Source organism: Macaca nemestrina, chromosome 19 (genome assembly GCF_043159975.1).
Source record: "Macaca nemestrina isolate mMacNem1 chromosome 19, mMacNem.hap1, whole genome shotgun sequence".
NCBI lineage: Eukaryota > Metazoa > Chordata > Mammalia > Primates > Cercopithecidae > Macaca > Macaca nemestrina.
In genome coordinates this window covers 14,871,034-14,887,875 of record NC_092143.1, presented here as the reverse complement: position 1 = coordinate 14,887,875, position 16,842 = coordinate 14,871,034, and positions in this window count along the sequence as shown.

Genomic DNA, 16,842 nt, shown 5'->3' with positions numbered 1-16,842 from the left:
TCAAACAAGAATCCTATATCCAGCAAAACTATCCTTCAAAAATGAGGGAGAAATTAAGATTTTTCCGAATAAAAGATAAATGAAAGCTAAGGGAATGTGTATTACTGAAGCAGCCCTATAAAAAATGCTAAAGGTGGTTCTTCTGGTTGAAATAAAAGGATACAAGACAGTAACTCAAAGCTGTATGAAGAAGCTGGGTGTGGTGGCTCATGCCTATAGTCCCAGCACTTTGGCAGGCTGAGGTGGGCAGATCACCTGAGGTCAGGAGTTCAAGACCAGCCTGGCCAATGGTGAAGCTCTGTCTCTACTAAAAATAAATAATTAGACAGGCATGGTGGTGTGCACCTGTAATCCCAACTACTTAGGAGGTTGAGGCAGGAGAGTGGCTTGAACCCAGGAGGTAGAGGATAAACCCAGGAAGTGGAGGTTGAACCCAGGAGGCAGAGGATGCAGTGAACTGAGATCGCACCACTGCACTCCAGCCTGGGCAACAGAGTGAGACTTTGTCTCAAAACAAAAACAAACAAAACAACAACAAAAAAAACAAAGCTGTATGAAGAAAAAAAAATATACCTGTTAAAGGTAAAACATGGCCAAATATAAGACCCAGCAATGTATTTTTGGTTTGAGACTTCACTTTTCATTTCCTACAGGATTTAAATACAAATATTTAAAAATAATCATACATCTATGTTATTGGGAACATAATGTATAATGATTTAATTTGTAACAATAACCACATAAACAATGAGAGATGACTCGTATAGGGGCAGAGTTTATGTATACTACTAAGGATAATTGGTATTAATTCAGAACAAAGTGCTATACGTTGAAGAGGTTAATTGTATTCCCTGGGTAACCATGAAGAAAATAACCAAAAATAAATAAGGAAAAGGAAGTGAGAAAGAAATTGAAAGGGTGCACTACAAAAAAATCACTTGAACACAAAGAAGCAGTAATAGAGGAATTTGTGGAACAAAATAAAATGGTATGGGGAACAAATAACAAAATGGCAGAAATTTTTACTTATCTGTCATTACTTTAAATGCACGTGAATTAAACTCTCCAATTAAAAGGTAGAGAATAACATAATAGATTTAAAAAGCATAATCCTACAATACACCACCTACAAGAGACTCCATTTATATTCCAAAACACAAAAAGGTGGAAGTGAAAGGATGGAAAAAGACACTCTATGAAAATAGTAACCAAACTAGAACAAGTGGTATCTACTATCAGACAAAATAGACTTTAAGTAAAAATGGTTATCAGAGACAAAGGTCAAGACATTACATATTGATGAAAGGAATAATCCATTAAGAAGATGAATTATAAACATATATATATGTATATATGACAATCACAGAATTGAAGGGAGAAGTTAACAGCTCTACAATATTAGGAGACTTCAATATCACACTTTCAATAACAGAAAAACTAAGCAAAAACCAGCAAGTAAAAAGAGGACTTGATCAACACTATAAACTAGCTAGACCTTACAGAAAAATTTGGAACACTCCACTGAAACAGGAGAATACATATTTCTTCTCAAGTGTACATGAAACAGTCTCAATTTTTGCTACCTATATTGATTTCTATGTGCTTACTATTATTTTGAATGAAATTATTCTAAGTACACTAGTTTTCATAAATTATTTGTTTAGCTGAAAAGAAGGGTACTTTTTGCAAAAATGAAAGCAAAATTTTATTTTAGATATTGAATTTTTTTAGCAGGTTTTGTTTTATTTTCAAAACAAAAGAAAAGTTGATTAAAGGGTACAAACTTTCAGTTGTGTAAGATTAATAAATTCTAGAGATCTAATATACAGCATGGCAACAATAGTTAATACGGCGCTCTACACTTGATAATTGCTAAGTAAGTAAATCTTGAATGTTCTCACCAAAGAACAAAAGGTAATTATATGAGGTGATGGATATGCTAATTAGCTTGACTGCAGTAATCAATTCTCATTTATATGTATTTGAAAACAGCAAATTACATTTTATAAAACAGTTATTTTAAATTAAAACAAAAGTTACTAATTTAAGTAAAGAAAGATTATGAGAGCATAGTAGTAAACATTCACAGGTTTAAACTCAGATATTGTTTTTTAAATACACAATATTAATAATTAGTAAATATGACATAATTATGATCATGCCTACGATATAAGAATACTTTAAAAAAGAGCAGTCAGTCATTTTTCAAAGAGTTCTATATCTCTATCATTATAAAGGTAATAGATATTTTACTAACGCTATATGCTCCTTTCATTAGTGTGTATAACTGATATAATAGTAATAAAAAACAAATAACTGCTCTGAAACTTAATATTGTATTTTAGCAGTATTTCACCTAGGTCGTGACCACAAGTGTTGTGTTAACCACCTCGGAGGCAAACACGATTAACCAAAGCACGTGTTTCTAGATATTAATTTTCAAATCCCATCTTGTGGTGTTGCCATTATCTCAATCTTTTTCCTTCTTACAAATTAGATCTTTATTTGTGCACAACATCTCATTCAGGAGTAGGAAGAGTAATTCTGTAGCTTTTTGAAAGTTTCTAGTGCTAGCAATTTTACCCACCAGCTGGCATGGGCATTGCAAGCTCAACCTACACACAATCCCAAACACTTACTCCCTTGTTGGCCCACTCTGTAGAGACAACTAAAATATAAATATGTCTTTTTCTAGCCTTTCTGACAAATGGGGTTTACTTATGTCACATATCTGGCTAGGGAGTTGAAGTCAAGAGGCTCTAGGCACTACCAGGGAGACACACACATGATGACATCACAGAAATAAAGCCGTGCCATCAGTGAGTCTCAGAGTCAGTGGCAGTAGAGCCGTGGCAACATCGGCCCAGCCATGAGCTTCTTAACATTGAAACCTCTATTCACTGAAGCTGATGTTAGTGGGGTCTCTGACTGACCCACCAGCTTTATGGATTCTTGATGGGGTTATAAGGTGTTATTTCCATCCTATACTTGGGTGGTTGACTGATTTTTAAGAACTAAAATAAAATTAAACAAATAAAAACTTGTTTCCAAAATAGTATTAAATGACAACTGAAAGTGATAATTGTCAAGAACTCAGAGTACATCTCAGCAGTTACATAACACCTTATAATATCTATATCTCTCTATATATAGATATATAGATTTTTTCCTATTTGTGGTTGCATAAATTATGTGGAAGAGTATTTCCATGAAGTACGTATTTTTACTAATGTACTTTTAAAAACAAAAGTGTGCTTCAGTGTAAAGATTCAGTAGGAAATTCAAACATTGTTTTCTAAATCTACAAGGAAAAGTCTCTCTTTGCTCTCCCCCAATTACCTAGTTCTCCTCTCTGAGAAAACCTCTACTATTGATGCTGTTAATGCTTGTGGGTTTTTAATGTTGTTATTTTTTTTTCAAGATGGAGTCTCTGCTGTCACCCAGGCTGGAGTACAGTGGTACAGTCTCGGCTCACTGCAACCTCAGCCTCCCTGGCTCAAGCGATTCTCATTCCTAAGCTTCCTGAGCAGCTGGAAGTACAGATGCATGCCACCATGCCCAGGTAATAATGCTGTGTTTTCTTTCAGAGCGCCTATTGATCTGTTTTTAAAGGTGTGTGTAAAATATGTTTTGTGTCCATAACATTTTTAAAAAGCACACATTTAATAATACACTTGTCTGGTCTACTAACTCTGAAGCCCTTCTACTTTTATTGGTAGGAATATAAAAATTGACTATTTCTTGTTCCACTACCTCTTTTTGCCTCTACCTAGTGTTCTGAAGCTTGTATTTGTGAACAACTTTCTATGATTTAGCAACCTAAAATTTATCAATTTTATTTTGTGATTCAGAACCTAATGGACTAGTTAACCTCCTTTACCTCCCACAAAAATAATTTGAAGTTTGACTTTTCATATCATTTTCTGAATGGAAACAGTGATGTTAGAACATTTTTCTTTCTTGGGGCTGATTACTCTTTACAGCGCTACTCCTACAACCCAAATATCACCCCCACCACCACCACAATTAAAATCAACCTGTTAGTCTTATCTCATTTCCTATATATATATATTCAAGGAAAGTTATGCAATACAAATACATACTAAAGTGAATTAAATTAGATCATTATTGATTTAATATGACTCTTTTGCTTAGATTTATATGAATTATATTTGAACTAAATATCCAACATCTAAAGATATGCTGTTTGAGTTATTTATCTTTAGCTTCACCTTGGGAAAGCAAAACCAGTTATTAGTCAGTTAATATAATTGTTTTGTGATTAATTTGTAAACACTTCTAGAGGAAAAAGACAGTATATTTTTCATTTTGGTATTCTCAGAGACTAGCATAAAAGCTAATTCAAGAAAAATAGGGATCAACTGTTTTCCTCAACATTTAGCTTAACAACAAAGTAGGTGTCTGCTATTTAATTAACAGGATATTTTCTGATGTCATCCTATGAAATCCATACCTTAACAAGTTTGTAACAAGATTTTTGGTGGAAATATGCTGCAATTTATTTGGATATAACTGTGTTAATATATACTTACTGTTAACATAATATATGTGTGTGTGTATATATATACTGAATGGGTTATGTAGAAGCAGTCAAGACTATAAATTGCTATAATTTGGCAAAATCATCTAGTGACTACATTTTCTTAAACACTTGCCTATATTAATGGGGAGTCCCAGATGTCTGTTGTCTTAATTCTTCTAGGCCTCAAGGGTAGCCATGCATTTGAGCTGATAGCTTTATGAAAATATTCTCTATCGATTAGAAGAGGCAAGAACATGAGTTACAATTATACAACAATTCAATAATAGAGTATTTGTATAAAGATTTTTCAGAAACAGTCACATTATAAGCTTAGCTATGTTGACATTTTAATATCATTGCTAACAGAAATTTTATCAATAAATAATTGTTTAAATACTCAAGTTGTAAACAAATGTTCTAAATGTTCAAGCAAAGTTTGTTCTATAAGTAAATTATCAGGGCCACTTTCTTTTCTCTATTTATGACTTAGGACAGAAATAAAACATATTCAAAATTTGCATTTTCTACTTGAAATGAATCTTAGAAAGTATCAGTTGTGTCACTTGAGTACAGTTACCTCACTAATATTACTAAAGAGTACTTAATAGTCATTGTTTTCTATAGATGCTATCTATTTAATATGGTCTTTTTCTCCTATTGCAAATTTTACTGTGAATCAGCTATACTCGATAAATAGTATTTGAAAATATAAGCTATAATTTTTATATCTCTGGGTTAAAAAATATACTAAAGAGTATAAATTCTCATTGGAAAAAGTGATCTGGCTGTTACTATATAGAAATTTCAGACTCTACAATTTAAATACATAAATTTAAATATACGTTTTGAAAGGTATAAAGAAAAAAATGACATTCTACGAATTGAGCATTTGTCGTCAATTTATCTATTTACGGATTCTAAAAATACTATTCAACACTTCTGAATCCTTAGAAGCATTATAACAGCGTAATGAACTTGCTATGCAAGTCACAGAGAATAGAGACATACATTTAATCAAAAAAAAAAAAAAAAACCCTGAAATAAACAGATAGGAAATGTTTTCGACCAAAACCAATCTTATTGTTTATTAACCATTTTGTGAAGTGAGAACAGAGACATACATTTAATCAAAAAAAAAAACCCTGAAATAAACAGATAGGAAATGTTTTCGACCAAAACCAATCTTATTGTTTATTAACCATTTTCTGAAGTTCCAATTGTATTGCAGTTTTAAACAGACATGAGGGATATTAAGTTTAGAGGCATTAGCGTTGTCTGCCACCCTCAAGAGGACCTCTCTTTTTTTTATTATTAATATACTTTAAGTTCTAGGGTGCACGTGCACAATGTGCAGGTTTGTTACATGTGCATATATTTAAAAAGAAGACCTCTGTATACAGATTAATTTCAATCTTTAATATCTTATGGTTTTGTCTCCGTTTCTAAAACAATAATGCTATTAAACTAGAGGAATGAGAGATGATGAACCTATCACTATGGTGGAAAGATAAATAGATATAGATTCAGAAAAACAACAAATTACAGAACCATATTTTCATACATTTAAAATGATCTCAGATTTCTCTAGGGTAATAACAAATGCTTCATTATGTGTATTTTAAAAATACCAATAAATGAGGACAACCAGTTGTCAATTACTTGTTACTTACTTTATCTCAACAGACATATATAGCCTCTCAATAAACTCTTAAGCTGGTTATCTCTGGATAGGAAATTGTTCTTTTCTGCAAAAGAGGTCACAGAATCCCTGACTCTTGTAACGGTATGAAACAAAATTTCAGGATTGTTAAATACATAAGTTATGAAATATCTATTAACAAAAAAAAAGCATCTTGGTAGAAACCATATCAAGAGCAAATGAAGAAAGATTCAGAACCGTTATCTAGGCTAACAAATACCTTAACATTTTGAAATATCCTATTGACTGATTTCACCTGAATTATTCACCTGGAAATTATTAAGCACAACTTTAAAATGTCACAAAAGAGAAAGTAATACAGCAGTTTGTTTTTTTTATATTTTGAGTTTTTCTTCAAAGGATACATTCTCTCTCCAAGGTATTTTCCCTCTCCCAAAAAATGGCCCTCAACATTCTTACGGTCATTTTCTTTTGTTTTCCAGTAACTTCCATTATCAGTATCTTCCCACTTCTAGTGATATCCTCAGTGATATCTGAGAGTGAACCTTAGTTGGTGTTATCTGTGCTGCAACTGTCCTTGCTCTTTTTTCTTCTGTGAAAGTCCTTATTGAATATCTACTCCTGGTTAGCTTTAGGATATAAACTTTTCTCAGGTACTTATTTATCCACATCGTACTATTTAGACTAAATTTAAATTTGTGAAATGCACATGGCCCAACAATGCTGTAGCTATGAAGTCAATGTGTTATTTTATTTGCTCTTCTTATTGGGCTGTATTTTTCTCAAAGTAGAAAAGGTAAAAATATTGGTATAGAACATTATTTTATAGGATGTCACAGTTATTTTAAGTGAGGAAATATAGGTCTCAAGTTTTAATTATGCTAAGATGTATAGTATATAGGTCAATTATTGACTGTAAATCTTTAAGAATCATCTTAAGATTTATTGAACTATTAAAACAAGAGACATGAGAAAATTGCACAAAAATTTTGTGACATTTTAACGTTGTGCTTAATAACTTCATCAAAGCAACAGTACAGGGCACTCAAACTAAAACCCAAGTAAGTAAACCATTTTTTCTCTAGCCTCTTCCCAAACAGGATTCCATATTATTTTCAATAAAGAAAAATTCTAAACAAAACAGTCAACAAACATACACAAAGCAAATACCCTCAAACAAAAGTTTGAGAATCAAAACTTTGCAACAAATAACAAAACTCCAAAAAGGGAAAATATGAAAAGAAAAAAAAAACACGAAACATGATTCATATTTTGGCACTAATTACATGTAATTAAATAAATATGTATATAAAATCTATTCATCAAAAATGTAGAAATTCAGAATATACACATACAATAGTAAGTACTAAAATAGGAAATATTTATACTCCAAAATAAAATAATATAATAAATCATACCAGCACTAAAAAGTTAATTACAAAATTTCCACATAAGGAAACAGTAAAATTTATAAAATAGAATGAAAAAAAGCAGAAAATGTAAGTTGGATAAAAAATAATGTAATAAAATAAAGCAGAGAAAGAAGTTGTTTCCAACATATGAATAAATAAAGTCTCTTTAAAAGAAAAACAGTGCAAAAGGTCACTAATATTTAAAACTATGTTTTAAGAACGGTTTCCAGAAATAAGAGAAAATCAAACTCTAAAGCTTGAAAGGGCTCAATGAATTAGTGGGAAAATTGTGTGAGAAATACTCCAGTAACATTTGTAGGCTTTAAGTTTAAGAAATTACATTGGATCTCCAGGAAAAAGTCTATGATTTGAAGAGAGAAGAAACAAATTCATTTGATAGATTCTGACAACAAACAAAGCAAAGCAACAGAATATCATTTTGATGGAGTACAAAGCAAGAAATGTAAACACTAATGTTTTAAGAGCCATGTAAGATATTTTTCAAGAATCAAGGATATTTTAAAAACTATATTAGCATGGAAAGAAGGAACCAGAGCAATATGGCTGAATAGAAGCCTCCAGTGATCGTCCTCACAACAGGAACACCAAGTTAAACAACTATCTACACACGCACACACACAAAATGCACCTTCATGAGAACCAAAAATCAGGTGTGCAATCACAGTACCTGGTTTTAACTTCATATCGCTGAAAAAGGCACTGAAGAGGTTAGAATAAACACCCTCAAATTACCTACACCAGCCCCCGCCATCCCTCAACAGTGGCTGGGTGTCATGGAGAAGGAATCTATGCACTTGGAGGAGATAAGAGTACAGTGATTGTGAGACTTTGCATTTTATTTATTTATATATTTATTTAGAGACTGAATCTTGCTCTGTCGCCCAGGCTGGAGTGCAGTGGTGCAATCTCAACTCACTGCAACTTCCACCTCCTGAGTTCAAGTGATTCTCCTGCCTCAGCCTCCCGAGTAGCTGGGATTACAGGTGCCCACCACCATGCCCAGCTATTTGAGACTTTGCATTTAAACCCATTGCTGCCCCGTCACAGCAAAAAGTGACGCAGGACCAAATTTGGCCAGCGCCCAAGAGAAAGCAATTAGACCAGCCCAGAGGCAAATCATCCACCATGGGAGTCGGAACTTTAGTTTTGGCAAGCCTTACCACCGTGGGCTAAAGAACTCTGGGATACTAAAGAAACTTGGTGGTTTTTCCTTCAGGAGCTCTTGTAAGACTGGATAAAGAAAATGTGGCACATATACAACATGGAATACTATGCAGCCATAAAAAAGAATGAGTTCATGTCCTTTGCGGGAACATGGATGAAGCTGGAAACCATCATTCTCAACAAACTAACACAGGAACAGAAAACCAAACACTATGTGTTCCTGTAACTTGTAAGTAGGAGCTGAACAATGAGAACACAGCTATTGCATGCTGGGCTTAATATCCACGTATGGGTTGATAGGTGCATCAAACTACCATGGCACACGTTTACCTATGTAATAAACCTGCACATCCTGCAAATGCTGCCCAAAACTTAAAATAAAAATTAAAATTAATGAAAAAATATCTTAAACTCATTTTATGAGGCCAGTATTACCCTGATAGTAAAACCAAACAGACACCTCAGAAAAAGAGGCCAATATCCCTGAGGAACACTGATGCAAAATTCCTCAACAAAATAGCAGCAAATCAAATACAACATCACCCTAAAAAGGTTATTGATCATAAACAAGTGGGATTTATCCTAGAGGTCCAAGGAGGCTACAACATATGGAAATCAATCAATGTAATACATCATATCAACAGAATGAAGGACAGAAACCATATGATCATTTCAACTGATGCTGAAAAAGCATATGATTAAACTCAACATCTCTTCATTATTCAAAAGGAAAAGAAAAAAAACTCCAAAAAGTGAGTATAGAAAGAACATACCTCAACATAATAAAGACCATATATTACAGACCCACAGCTAATATCATACGGAATAGGGGAAAACTTAAAGCCTTTTCTCTAAAATCTGAAACACAGAAAGAATACTTATTTACATCATTGTTATTCAATGTAGAGCAATTGGGAAATAAAGAGCATCCAAACTGGCAAGAAAGAAGTCAAGTTATATTTTTCTTTGCAGATGATATGATCTTATACTTGAAAAAACTTAAAACTCCACAAATAAACCATTAGAACTGATAAACAAATTCAGTAAAGTTGCAGGACACAATATCAACATACAAAAATTGGTAATTTTCTATAAGCCAACATCAAACAATCTGAAAAAAAAGTAATAGCATTTACAATAGCCACAAATCAAACAACATATCTAGGAATTAACCAAAGAAACAAAAGATATCTACAATGAAAAGTATAACAAAACATTGATGAAAGAAATTGAAGAGTACACAAAAATATGGAAAGATAGTCCATGTTCATGAATTGAGGAATTAATATTTTTAAAATGTCTATCATACCCAAATAAATCCATAGATTCAATGCAATGCCTATCAAAATACCAACAACAGTCTTCACAGAAATGGATAAACAATCCTAAAATACATACAAACCACAAAAGACCCAAAATAGCCAAAGCTATCTCAAGCAAAAAAAACAAAACTGGTAGGATCACATTACATTCCTTCAAATTACACTACAGAGCTATAGTAACCAAAACAGCATGGTACTGGCATAAAAACAGACACCAATGCAACAGAACAGAGAGCAGAAACAAATTCACACACTTACAGTGAGCTCATTTTTGACAAATGTGTCAAGAATACATGCTGGGGAAAGACAGTCTCTTCAATAAATGTTGCTGGGAAGACTGGTTTTCCAAATGCAGAAGAATGACCCTAGATCCATATATTTTGCCATATTCAAAAATAAAATAAAAATTGATTAAAGATTTAAGTACAATACCTCAAACTACATAACTACTAAAAGAAAACTTTGGGGAATCTCTCCAGGACACTGAAGTGAGCAAATATTTTTTTGAGTATTACCTCTCAGGCAATCAAAGAAAAGCGAAAAAATGGGATATTATGTTGAAATTCTGAATAACAAAGGAAACAATCAACAAAGTGAAGAGACAACCCACAGAATGTGAGAAAATATTTGGAAACTCACCATCTGACAAGGGATTCATAACCAGAATATATCAGGAGCTCCAACAACTCTTAGGAAAAAAATATAAAAATCCAATTAAAAATTAGCAAAAGATCTGAGTAGACATTTCTCAGTACAAGACATACAAATGGCAAATAGGTATACAAAAAGATACTCAACATCATTGTTCATCAGAGGAATGCAAATCAAACTATAATGAGATATATCTCATCCAAGTTAAAATGTTTATTATCCAAAGGACAGGCAATAACAAATGCTGGCAAGAATGTGGAGAAAAGAGAACCCTTGTACATTGTTGATGGGAATGTAAGTTAGTATGATGACTATAGAGAACAGTTTAGAGTTTCCTAAGAAATCTAAAAGTAGAGCTACCATATGATCCAACAATCCTACTGCTAGGTATATACCAAAAAGATAGAAAATCAATATATTTCAGACATACCTGCACTGCCATGTTATGACAGCTTTGTTCACAATAGCCAAGATTTGGAAGCAACCTAAATGTCCATTAGCAGATGAATAAAGAAAAGGTGGTGTATATATATACAATTGAATGCTATTCAACCACAAAGAACAATAAGGTCCTGTCATTTGCAACAACATGGATGGAACTGGCGGTCATTATGTTAAGTAAAATAAGCCAGACACAGAAAGACAAACGTCATATGTTCTCAGCTAAACATTAAAACAATTGAACTCATGGAGATAGAGAGTAGAATGACAGAGTCTGAGAAGGGTAATGGGGTCATTGGGGGGAATGCGGGGATCATTAACAGGTACAAAAAATAGAAAAAAATGAAGAAGTTTTAGTATTTGAGAGCACACCATGGTGGCTATAGTCAATAACAATTTAATTGTACATTTTAGAATAACTAAAATAATTAGATTCTTTGTAACACGAGGGATAAATGCTTCAGTGATGGATACCCCATTTACCCTGACGTAATTATTACACATTGTATGCCTATATCAAAATGTATCATGAACCCCATAAATATGTACACCTACTATGCCCCCATAAAATTAAAGACTAAAATTTTATAAAAAGAACTACTGTATGATGCAGCAATCCCACTGCTAGGTATATACACATAAAAAAAAATTAAGTCAGTTTATCAAGGAGATATCTGAACTCTCATGTTTATTAGCACAGTATTCACAAAAGCCAAACTTTGGAATCAACCTAACTGTGCATCAACAGACAAACTGAAAAAGAAAAATGTAGTTCATATATGCAATGGAAGTACTATTCAGCCACAAATAAATGAGATCCTGTCATTTCCAACAACATGAATGGAACTGGAGGTCATCACGTTAAGTGATATAAGCCAGGCATAGAAAGACAAACTTCATATATTCTAACCCATATGTGGGAGCTAAAAATTAAAGCAATTTAACTCATGGAGGTAGACAGTAGATTGATGGTTACCAGTGACTATCAAGGGAATAGGGGAGGGGCAGTGGGGATGGTTAATGGATACTAAATATAGTTAGAATAAGTAAGATCTAGTATTTGATAGCACAACAGGGCAACTACAGTCAACAATTTTGTTGTACATTTAAAAATAACTAAAAGTACAATTGGATAGTTTGTAACACAAAGAAAGGATAAATGCTTGAGAGGATGAATATTCCATTCACCCTGCTGTGATTATTACACAAGGTATGCCTATATCAGAATCTCTCATGTACCCCATGTACCTACTATGTAAACACAAAAATTAAAATTAAGAAAATGGACAATAAAAAAGAAACATTAGAAGGATATAAAAACAATAAATGGGTTTACCAAAAAAACTATCAGCATTCAAATTTTAGAGATGATTTTACTGCTATGTTTCCTATGATCACCTAGAGAATTAACTTTATCTGATAAATAAGTAATTTAGTTATTCTGGGGTTTATATTTACCCTTTTACATAGGAGTTGTTGTATGTAGTTGGTTATTTTTAGGTAGTTGGGTCTATAAAATTTTTCATTTAATTAGTTTTCTAGTATAATTGCACCATAAGCAGAACACATTCCAATCCTAGACATTTCAAATGCATCTCCTAAGAAAAACATGAGCTTTTCTTCTGTGATAACAATACGATTATCATAGTTTAAAAAATTAACACTAATTTCCTCATGTTACCTAACATCTAAACAATATTCAAATTTATTCTAAATGTTTAGAAAATAATATGTAAAATTTTGATTTTGAAACAAGATTCCATCTAAGTTTTGTAGGAGGTCATTTACCTGAATATCTGCCAAATCACATATTCTTACAGGCTTAAAGACTGTAGACACAAATATTCGTGATAAATTAATTTTCTTTTTGTGAAAGAAACCACCAGAATAATTTTAGGAATTCTGAAGTCAGAATGAGTAAATGAGTTGTTACCACTGATCAAATAACTTTAGTTAGACTATATACTTAAGGTGCTGTATAATGAATCAATATAAAAACCAAAGGAAGTACTAACTGTGTATGCATACTATGTCCTAGATGCCCTTGTATCCTTCATATGTAAAGACACTACTAGTTTTCTCTAATACTTCAACATTTCTTTCTCCTTTACAGCATTTTTAAAGCAATTAAGTCAGTTGTCAATAGATTGTAAATATTTTAAATGTGTCTTATGGTTTCCTGGTATTTTCTTAAACGTATTCCTCTGTCTTTTCCTTGGAAAACTGAAATGAGGACTAGAGAAGTGATTAGATGAAGGTTAAATGGTGGGAACCTTTCAAAAGTAATACCATGTATTTTCTGTTTTGTATTATCAGCAGGTATGTAAGGTCAAGTTTTCCCACTATTCATGATGCCGAGGTTGAGTCCTTGGTTAAGATGGTGGCTGGAAGCTCTCTATTAAATGAATGATTTTTTCCTCTGAAATTAGTAGGCAATCTGTGAAACAGTGGTACTATACAAATATGCTTTCCACTTTGTTTTGGAACCCACTGCTGATTCCTTCCCAAACAATCATTTCACTAAGGTTACAAATGCTGATTTTTTTAATCTCATCACTCCTTCTCCATTTATTACCTCCCATCACTATTCTATAAAAAGAACTCCCTGGTGTCTACCTGTGTGTAGCACTCTGAGTCCATGGATTGTTATCTATTCAGTATTTCAAAATTAGTCATCACCTTTTTTAACATTAAAATGTCCCAAATTTGGCAAGTAGAAGAAATAAGGAGAGAGAGTGAGAGAGAGAAAGAGAGGAAGAGAGAACGAAAATGAAAGAAAACTAATTTGTCAAGGTATTAACAATTATTAAATCCAAGTGTAGGTTATATGGCATTTATTTTACTATCCTTCAAATTTTCTATATTTAGAAAAACACAATAAAATTTAGAGAAAAAGGTAAAAGAAACTATTTTTCACTTATATTTAAACTACTACATATATTAATATTGAAATGCAAGCAAGAAATTAATAAATGTGACAGAAAATGAAATAGAAACTTTTCTATATGTTTTATTAATGAGAAACTAGATTTTGAAAAGTATTATGCTAGATGCTTTATATATTTTATCATTTTACTCCCAAAACGTGTAAATTACATTTTGTTTTTATTTGCCAGTAGAAATTAAATGAATTACACAAGACCATATTACTACTAAGTTTTATCTTGACTCCAAAAACTATATTCTTTCCTATATACCACACATTGAAGAAAGTAGCCTTTGAGATTAAATTTCAGAGAAGTGGTTACTTTGCATTTTAAAATGAGTTACTATAAGGAATACAAAGGCAATCCAGGATATGCAATGCATGTCACAGACCATACTTAGTATTTTCGTGGATTTTCAAATTGATTCACTATGTAGCACCTTAGCTGTAGAGTGGAATTACAGTTATTTCATCAACGAGACCAATTCATTCAATCACACCAAATTTAAACTCAGAAAACCATAAAGTTACTCACTTGGTATGTTTCTTAAAATGGAAAATAATTTATCACCAATAGTTTTGCCTATAGACTTTAAGCTTGTCATTTTATGATCTTTGGCAAAAATCCAGTCATGTGGTTTATTACAATGCTGCCTATGTAACATTGGCAGAAATACAAAATTAAACATTTTGTTCAAATGTCCCTTCAGTCGTTAAAAAGAAAAGTAGTCTTTTAAGTACAGCACTGCCCTAGAGTAAATCATGTCTTATTTTCATAAAGATAGAAGGAGAACACTAGCTTTTAGTATTTAATGGCTATGGATCATGTTATACCCAGAAACTGCAAGAGCTGGCATTGCTCCCCTGAGAGACACGTTATCTCCCAGGAGCACACCACAGGACAAACATGATTTATTTCTCCTAAATGCCTTGTAATTTTCTAAAACTGCTTAATATCTGTGGTATCAGGAGATAAAAACAGAATTTATTTTAACTGTAAACACAACAGCAGTTCTTTATTTTCGTTGGGTAGAGAGATGAATCCCTGGAATAATAAATCGAAAAAATTAAGTACATTCAAAATGGCTTCTTTATAATTATCAACTGTAACTCAGAGATTTTTTTGCTAAAGACTCCAAATAAATATTTGTTGATTAATGCTATTCATTAATATGTACCATAAAAAGGCCATTTAAAAATATTAATTTGTAGCATTCAAGTCAATGCTCCTAATTTTAATTATATAAATGTATATCATGTGGTATCATTATTAAAATTCATTATTAGATAATAGGTTTTAATATATAAGCTGACCTTCAAAAATGGTAATTCAATATGCTTTGCATTATTTACTACTTAATTTGTAAGAAGAAAGACCGAAGGCAGGTGGATAAATTTGGTATAAAAGAAGTAACCCCATTTATCCACAGGGATCAGCTTAGTCAGAAAATATGATTGAACATAAATCTCAGTATTTAGAGGACTAGAAAGAGCAAAACAATAGAAATAGTCATAATCCTTGACCTTTACATCTTGGCTTGGAGGCTAAAGCAATATTGATTTTACAAACAACAAAAGAAACACACACAAAAATCCATGTTAAACCTGGCAGCAAAAACTCAAGCAGCTTGGAAACCTGTGTGGTGGAGACGAGCCGTGGGTGTTGCAGCAGACAATTCCAGATACAAATTTTGGTCCTTGCCAAATTGATCCTTTCACTTTACCCCTGTATTCAAACCCACAGGTCAGAATACCATCATATCCTACTGTGGCCAATGGGAAACATCCATTGACGTTTACATTTGTAAAACTTAAATAATAATAATACTAAATAAGTTAGATTCATGTATATTAAATACCTGGCAAAATAAGACATTCGAAAAAGGCTGGCTCTCTCTCTTTGCATGTGTATGTAAGGTTGAATCTCTGTAAGTACAGATTTATGCACAGATATACTACAATAACAAATGTACTTCTTTATAATTAATAAAGCTAGGTTCCTAGCTTTATTCATTATGAAATATATCAGTTACTCTTGGTCAGTTTTTATTAATGCCAGTAGACTATAAGATAAAGCAAACAAGCATAACTCTAAAGAAGAGAAAGTGTTTATAAAACTAGACACTTTGCCAAACATATGCACAAGGATTAACTAATGTAATTCAAGCACAATATAGCTTTAGGTTTACTACAATCCCAATTGATGGATGAGATTATGAAAATTCAATGATGTCGAATGACTTGACTAAAATTATGTAGCCAGCAATTAAATTGCAGAGCCACTGATGACAGTGATTTCTCACTGATTTTCATATTTCAACTCACCATACACACTGGCATGAGACATTACAGGTAAGAATGGTGGCACTATCATCTTATTCCCTGATACCATTGCCTGCTTGAGAATATACAAATGAACATATTTAGTGATTAGAAGAGGAGAAAGAGTAGATAATTTATTAACAAAAAATATTAAAATGCCAAGTTCAAAAAACTTAGCAGTTAAAATAATTAAAGATAAAGAGTTAGTCACAACAAGTAAAGGAAGAAGGAATAGCTAAAAATTATAATAATTTCTAAGGAAGGCCTCAGTACCATGGAAGAAGCAGAAACCATGTCAGTGATGCATTTGGAAGTAGAAAGAGAAGGTGCAATAACGTGGGTAGAAAATGATGCATTTCTGAACGGAAGATTTAAATAAA